Consider the following 6,378-nt stretch of genomic DNA (forward strand, 5'->3'; position numbering starts at 1 on the left):
TCTACAGTGGATCATTATGAGAAAATGGCAAACTGCGCTCTCTCTGTTCCCTCAGGACTGGCTTTATAGGAGATCCCAAATTTCCCTGACGGCAAAGCTTCCAAAGACAAAATGTAGCCCTCTGCCACAAGCAGGTACTAAGGTCCTTTAGCACTGAAAGACCACTGACACTGGAGACAAATGGCTCCATGTGTAACTCACCTTACGAGTTTGATTTTAGATTTTTAATTTTGACAGTGTGCTTAGGTACATCCCCCTTTTATTATACAGGCCATCAGTGCATCTTTCATTTCCTCTGCATCTGAGATTTGTTCACCTGATGCAGTTCCCCTGAAAGCACCATGACAAGGTGCACTTTACATGTGTTCAACTTCAGATGAAGGCAGTATCTGGGAGTTGGTTGTGTCCCTTCAGTTCTTCCAGCATGGTGCTTTGTTTTGCTTGACTAGACTGGCAGGTAAACGTCTGTAACCAGAACTGAGCTGTTAACAAAAAAAACCCTCACTGTTTCCTTATAAAGTCTTGAAAAAACACCATGTTGTACTGTCATCTCCACATGTAAGCTCTGCTGTTGGCAGGCACAGGCGTGTCTTCTTCCAGAGATGGGATTGCTGGCAGAGTTCATAGCTGGTCCCAGGTGTCCATGGGACTGGTAGCTTCTTTCTGTTGCTCACCAGGGTGTAACTTCCAAGTATCTGGTTTAGGTAAGAGCTGCAGACACCTGGAACGGAGTTTGCCTTTCTGCCTGGGGCACGTGTCAGGCATTAAGTCCAAAATGTGGTCCTTCCCTAGACAGTTCTGATAATTAGAAAGGGATGAAGCACTCCCTTCCCCCATGGGATGCATTGCCTTCCCCTGTCTTGACATGAGGGGTTTTCCTGACTAAAGGAGGCATGGCCATAGCTGGGCAATTTTGCTGTTCTCTAAAGCACTCTGACTAGAGGGGAATAAATTTGATTTACTACTGATGCACGTTGCACTGCAGACACCTTACCACAGTGTAAGTATCTCTCCTTTATTCAGCTCTGCTATGGGTATCTTTGTACTATGCCACTTTCCACATCAGCAGGGTAAAAGTTTGCCAGCTTCATGGGCATCCAGCATCCCCTGGGCTTGGTCATTTGGAGATGAATCCGTGTCTGCCCCAGTTTACTGCTATTGCAGCATTTGCAGCCATGATAAGCTAAGCAGAACCTGGGCTGATGATTCATTACTGGAAGAGTGTAGAGCATACAAATGAGAGGGTACAATCAGCAGTGGAGCTTATTTTGCATATTTTCTGCTCTACTTCGGTTCACCAGCAGGAACGTTTCTAAGACCAGCCTGCAATCCTCTGCAGCCCTGATGGCCTGCTCTCTGGTGATGTAGCACTGTAAAGACTTCTCTGACATGCACAAGCAGTGAAAAGACTCTTCTACTTACTGAAGTGCTGTTGGCATGCACCTATGGTAAGCGCCTCCTCTCCTGGTGGCCTCTATTAGTGCTTTTTATTAGTCAGGCAAGTGAGCAGTTCAAACAAACACCAAAAGAAAAATAACGGACATATGCATCTCCCTGCCCTCCTCCTATACATCAGTGTGCAGTGATGAACCCTTATTATTTATGTGCTTCTAGCTACTTGTAGATGGCCACAATCCAGATTAGATGCTCTGTGCCAGTACATCTGATTATCAATAGGAGGCAGCTGGACCCAGCTGAAGCAAAAGCTTTTTCTGCATGTGACAGAAGAGTGTTGCTGAAGTTGGCTGACTCCCAGACTATGTAGCATATATTCCAAATAAAATGGTGGGGGTGGGGGTGGGGCGTTCGCTAAATATCTGCCAGATTATTTTTTTTTTTTTTTTTTAAGTAATACATTCATTATTTCCCATAAGGCATTTAGCAAAGCTGACATTCAGCACTTTACGTGCTTTGCTCTCCTTCTGGTGAAAAGAGGCAGTTTTTGGTGTAATTCTATTGGTGGCAGTGGTTTTATTTCCATTTGTCCTCATCAGGGAGGTCAGAATCAGGACCTGACATCCATTGGTGGCACAAAAGTCAGTGATGGCTGAAAGGCAGGTGGAGGTGGAAGGGAATAAGTCTTAGTGAAGAACACATTGAAGATCACAGTATCAGCCCTGTTGCGCTGAGAAGTCTCCTGTTAGTGCTGAAGTGGCCAGCAGAAACTGGTAGTTCACTGAAACCGGCAAGTTGCGGTGTGGTAGACCAGCAACACACCCATTTTCAGTGCAGTTGCTCATGCAAGCATTTATTGAGCTCCTTAGGGAGGCAGCTGAACTAGGCTATTATGCTGCCTCCCAGGTGCTGTAATAGCCTGTTGTCTCTCTGTATTAGTTATTTGTGTTGAGGTTCTAGTGGTATTTCTAAGTTGAAGTGGGTAAATGTTTGTTCTGGAGATGCACTTTGATGCCCATCTCCTCTGAGCAATACAGTTATTCATAGAAGCGAGGAAATTTAGCATGCAGTAGCTCAGGAAACTTGCTCTTTCCTATTTGGAGCCCTAATTAGAGCAATTAATCACTGCTGCTTCTGCCTTCTAAGCTTCCAGGCTAGAATATATTGTCCTCTCTTGTCAGAGCAGAAATGTAAAAATGGTTTCCCTTTATCTGACATTTTGCCAGTAGAGCCTTTATCAGTGCCTGCCTCCTACCAGCTTCTATCTTGCCTGAGAGCTGGAGCTGAAAATGTAAAGAACAAATTGACACGACTGTTCCAAAAGAAAGAAGAGGTGTGAAATTTTAAGAGATCAGCTTCTACTGTGTTTGTGTGGGTTTTAGTTGGATTTCTCCACTTGAACTACCTTTCTTGGGAATTTCTTGTGGGTTTCCATTTTACTGTAACAAGATGACCATTTTTTTCTGGGAATACCTGGACATTTCCACTGTAGAGAGGGATTTTCTTTCCACTTGATATAATTAAAACTTCTCTCCTACAAAGTCCCTATCTATAGAAGTTCTCCACATATATGCCCAGGGCAGGGTGAGGATAAGATTGCCTCTGTGTGTTTTAACTTCATCTCTGCCCCTTGGCTGTCCATCAGTGCTTCATTTAACTGGTTAGATGCATGATTGTCACTCCAGTCCCCCTACTTCCCCATGTATTGGTGTGCATCAGCTGATGAGCTGTAGGGGCTGGGGGTCATGGCACAGTGCCACGGCCCTCTCTGTCTCAAACTATGCATCTCTGTAAGTTAGGGACATCAGTGTTTTAGTCTCTCTTCTGTGTGGTCTTGCAACACTGATAACTCCTTCAGAGAAAGGTATTACTCATGGCACCTCGCCTCCTGGTGTGCTGTGCCCCATGGTGTGCTGAGGCTCTGTGCCACCAAATATCTCACAGGCCTTGAGGATAAGGTGAGCAGCTGAAGATCTCATCTGCCTCCATATTGCCTTGTGAGACCTGTGCAAAAGCATGGTGGTACCTTCCTGCTCACAGACCTGCAGGTTTCACTGGGGCCCACCATGGAGCGTGGCTTGAGAAAGGTGTGGCTCCATGATGCTGGAAGTGCCTGCCCTTCTGCTGAGTGGGGATGCTCTCTGCTCCCCTGCAGTGCCAAAGAGAATGGGCGAACTTGCCTTACCTGTCACAGTCACCTGGCTAACGAAGATGGCCATCTGTCTGCAGCCGGCATGCACATTTTAGCCAGGCATGCACAAGGCTAAAACCTCCCAATACATAGCTCGGAGCACAGTAGATACTGGACTGCAAGTCTAGTAATGTATAAAACATTTTGGAATAGTCATCTGGAGATCTGAAGCATTTCCAGCTGCATGTGTAAGGCAAGTTGAGATCACCATTATTGCCAGCCTTTGCTGCATGTATGAGCACGGTGACAGCAGAATTGTGAAATATCCATATTCCTTTGATGTAGACACCTTCTGCTGCTCCCTTATCAGTCATCTTCAAAACCTCTTACGATGGAGGAATTCTCTAGATCTGAGATGTTAACGGTAACGTTTGTCTTTTTGTTACCCTTGGTTAAAAATTAATGTACTATGAAAGAATGAACAGTTCTGCGCTGTTTACGCTTTTTTCTTTTCATGCTTGGGTGCCAAGATGCATTTACTGAAAGAGGGTGGGGGTTTCTTTTTGACTTTTGAGATAAATTGGTACAGGAAAACTTCCAACAGGAATCCTCATTCTTAAGAGCTCTGGACCTTGCAGACCTTAAGCAGATAAGAACTGCCACAGCCTTCAGTGAAGGACAGCTCAGAGTGTCATACAGCTCTTGTAATGCGCCAGACCTAGGACACAAGCAAATGCTTTTCATGTCTCGTTGCTCATTTCTATTTATTGCCTCACCAACTGATTGAGTAACTCAGTACACCATCGGCACTCTCCCCCTAAACACAGAGGCAGTAGAGCACGTGCACTTTGTCATCCTGAGCCTGTGCACACACTGTTCCTTTGGAGAAGTTGCTAGGGGTAGCAGAGGATGAAAACTGAACCCAAGACAGAACTGAACACCTCTGTTGTGAAGGTCTGCAGTTTGATCACTTTCATTTTGTTCAGGGGGGAATACAGTCCTCCCCTCTCCATTCTGCTTGACTTAGGCATTTTGCTTTTGCAAAAGTGACTCAGGAGCAGTTCCCCACATGCAGCCTCGGCCCCTCTGCACCCAAGACCACTGTGTAGCAAGACTGGAGCCCTGGCATCATGACAGCAACCTGCCTTCCCCATCCTGTAGCACAGGGCAGTGTTTCATCTGCCCTACCTTCTCTCAACACGTGCACAGACCAGTGCCACAGCATGCCCAATTCCAGGGGTTCAGAAGCTCCCTGTGCGTATCCAGCAGGTCCTGGCTCAGTGGTGTCACAAGACACAGCTGCTGGTTCCCACTGGCAAGACAAGACACTATGTGGTCCACTGCATATGAGAACATGAAGCTCAATGCACTAAGCAATGGTTCAGGTAAACCTGGATGATGATGGTGCCTTTCAGTATTTTCTGGTAGCTCTCCAAGGACTTTACTGAAGAGGAAGTAAGTCTCCCTGCCAGCCAAATGTGTTTCTGTGCAGCTATCTGCTCTCAATTTGTTGAGAAGAACCCTTCTGTTCTATTCAGCATAAAATCTTATTTCTTAGCAACAGTTTCACAAAAAGCTGTATCTGAATTTCTTTCCTTTTGATTTAGAGCAAGGGACGAGTCAGAAAGCAGTATATGATTTTCTCAATCTCCCAGTCTTACATTAGTGGTAGGAATTTTTTTGGTTACTAGTAGTTTTGACTGCCTAGGCCAGGAGGTACTGCTCCTGGAATTAACATAGCTCTTGATTATACACAAAAAAATTTTGAACAGATTGAGTTGTCTTCAACACTTAACATTTCTGTTTCCTCTGTTTTCCTGGGAGTCTAATTCAGATGATCTGCATAACTTCTGGGTCATTCAGGAAGAGGCAGATATTCCAATATGCAACAAAGTAGAAATTTCTCAGTTGCTCTGTCCTTTCCAGTGCAAGTATGAACTCCTTCTGGTAGGAGTTTGCCATGTTTCCCTGCACATGGCAGGGGGGTTGGAACTAGGTGATCTTTAAGGCCCCTTCCAACCCAAGCTGTTCTACGATTCCATGATTCTATGTTTCTAGGGGCCATTTAGCCTAGAGCTAGCAAGATGTATCTCCTCAGATCCAGCACTGACAATCCCTTGTGAATATCTTTGTGAGGGCATTTGTTCTAATCATGAAAGCATGGTAATTACACACACCTTGAAACTGTATGTAGCTCATCCAAAATCCACGTCTGCCTAGTTGCCTAGGACTGCATATTATCATCTGGAGCTTTTCTTTCTGTAGCACAGCTTTGTGCTGTTGCTTCCTTCATTTGTAAGGAAATGCTGAAATTCGGATGTTGGCATATAAGGCTCCATCCGTACCATGTGCCAAATTCTTTATGTGACTTCTACAGGAGCTGGTGGCATTCAGTAATTTTCAGGACAGCTCCACTCAATCTCCCTAGTGCCTGGAGATTTCACTGAGTATTTTTGTGAGATAAGCTTTCATTTAAAATGTAGAACCTGCAAAAGAACCCTCTTTACACCCAAGTATTGGATTTCCAAAAATATATGCCTGGAAAATAATCCTTTTTGATATCATAGGTACTCTTCCATCCCCAAATCCTGTATCTTAATATAAAACCAATGAATGCATTGAAATGTTTGGTCCTCTGAACCCATTAAGTGGATCAAGATAAGCTTTGTCTCCTCCCACACTTCACTTTATCTTCTGCTAACAATGGCCACAGAGGAGACCAAATGGTGAGGATGCTTGCAGTATTTAGTAGGTGTTTATTCCCTATATGATGTAGTGAAACAAATGATTCATTTGCAAAGACCATAAAATGAACTTCCTAACATATCCATTAGACAAAACCATGCCAGGAG

The sequence above is a fragment of the Falco punctatus genome (genome assembly GCF_963210335.1).
Source record: "Falco punctatus genome assembly, chromosome: Z".
Taxonomy (NCBI): Eukaryota; Metazoa; Chordata; class Aves; order Falconiformes; family Falconidae; genus Falco; species Falco punctatus.